This window comes from Chrysochloris asiatica, unplaced genomic scaffold (assembly GCF_000296735.1).
Source record: "Chrysochloris asiatica unplaced genomic scaffold, ChrAsi1.0 scaffold00080, whole genome shotgun sequence".
In the NCBI taxonomy this organism is placed as follows: domain Eukaryota; kingdom Metazoa; phylum Chordata; class Mammalia; order Afrosoricida; family Chrysochloridae; genus Chrysochloris; species Chrysochloris asiatica.
The window spans coordinates 1,129,459-1,131,344 of record NW_006408598.1 but is presented as its reverse complement, the minus strand read 5'-3'; the positions used below and the strand labels follow the sequence as shown (position 1 = coordinate 1,131,344).

At 36.6% G+C, this 1,886-nt stretch overlaps 1 pseudogene; it reads right to left on the bottom strand.

Annotated features, from left to right (window-relative positions):
• Positions 1-106: 106 nt before the first annotated feature.
• On the bottom strand, positions 107-1,013 carry LOC102833022 (annotated as a pseudogene).
• Between the last annotated feature and the right edge of the window lie 873 nt (positions 1,014-1,886).

The window sequence follows — 1,886 nt, the reverse complement described above, 5'->3', positions numbered from 1 at the left end:
TTTTTATTGTGAATTGAGTGATAGTCTACATGGGAGAGCATCAGCTTTACATTCATCCTATTGTATTTTGTTTCATTTCAATGATTACAATCCCCTCCATGCATCATCATTCAACAGCATTGGCTTCCAATCTATGCCATTCTTTAAAAAAGGAAACTGTTCCTTTTAACTTTACAACCCCTCCCCCGACACCCCAAATCATAAAATACATCATTTGATTGTCTTGGTCATGAACATTTCCAAGATGAGATTTTATATTTCACTCCCATCACTTCTAGTAAATTATGTAAATTGTTTGAGTATTTGAAATTGCTTACTTCACCTTAATGGTTCATGACTACTTTAAGTAGCCTTCAAAGAACAACCATTTGCTACCAAAGAAAAAAATCAGTATTTTGAACGTGCTTCTCTTGGTTTCTGTTATTAACTAGTTCTCAAAGCATTTCCACAAGAAATTGAGGAAGCTGTTTCTTTTAAAATACAGACTACCACCAAAAACGTAAATGTACATAGTGCTTAAATATTTGGCTGCTTATTTTTTTTTAAAGGTGTGAAGACCTTTGTTAAAGGAGTTTGGTCCTGCTGATGTTGTATCCCTTCCAGTATTCTTCATCCTCATCTTCACTTCTGGAGGAAGTGGGTCTTTTCATCTGGGTCTCTAGCTTCATCTTCATTAAAAGCTGCTGCTATTGAAAGGGTTTTGGAGCAAGAGTTGGAACTGTTTCTTTAGGCTTACTTGATCCAAGTTTGATGGATATGGCTGATGCTTGCTTTGTCATCTGACTACCTATGAAAAATCCAATCTTGGAGATCTTTATAGGCTTTGTTGGGAAGTCTTCTGTTTCTTTTTCAGCTGATCACTTCTCGGCACTGCAACTAGAACTTTCCCCTCCATACTGGAAGAAACAGTCTTAGTTTTCACAGGTTTTTCTGCTGCTTCTTCAGGTCCTCCGGCAGCTCCAGCTTGTTGGGGATTCTCAGGTGTTTTCTTCTCACACTTTTCCATCCACCATTTTCCCAGCTGTCCATAGTATTTTTAATATTCTTCTCCAACACCATATTTTAAATGCATCTATTCTACAGTTTTCCTTATTCATTGTCCAGCTTTCACATGCATAAGAGGCTACTGAAAAGACTATGGCTTGGGTCAGGTGCACCTTAGTATTCAAACTGATCTCTTTGACCTTGAACACTTTATAAAGGTCTTGTCCAGCAAATTTGCCTAATGCAATATATCATTTGATTTCTTGACTGCTGCTTCCATGAGTGTTGATGGTGGATCTAAGCAAAATGAAGTCTTTGGCAATTTCATTTTTTTCTCCAATTATCATGATGTTGTTTATTGGTCCAGTTCTGAGAATTTTTGTTTTCTTTACATTGGGGAACAATTCATACTGAAGCCTGTGGTCTTTGATCTTCATCAATAAGTACTTTAAGTTCTCTTTGCTTTTAGCAAGCAAGATAGTATCATGTGCATGTTGTTAATGAGTCTTCCTCCAATCCTGATGCACGTTCTTTTTCATATAATAATCCAGCCTCCCTGATTATTTTATTAGCATACAGATTAAATAAGTATGGTGAAAGAATACAACCCTGGCACATATCTTTCCTATTTCTAAACCATTCAGTATCCCCCTGTTCTGTTCAAATGCCTCTTGGTCTATGTACAGACTCCTTATGAGCACAACTAAGTGTTCTGGAATACCCAGAGTTCGCAGATATATCCATAGTTTTTCATGATCCATATAGTCAAAAGCCTTTGTATAATCAATAAAGTACAAGTAAATATCTTTCTGGTGTTCTTTGCTTCAGATAAGATCCATCTGATATTAGCAAAGACGTCCCTAATTCCATTGCCTCTTCTGAATCTGATTTGAACTTCTGGA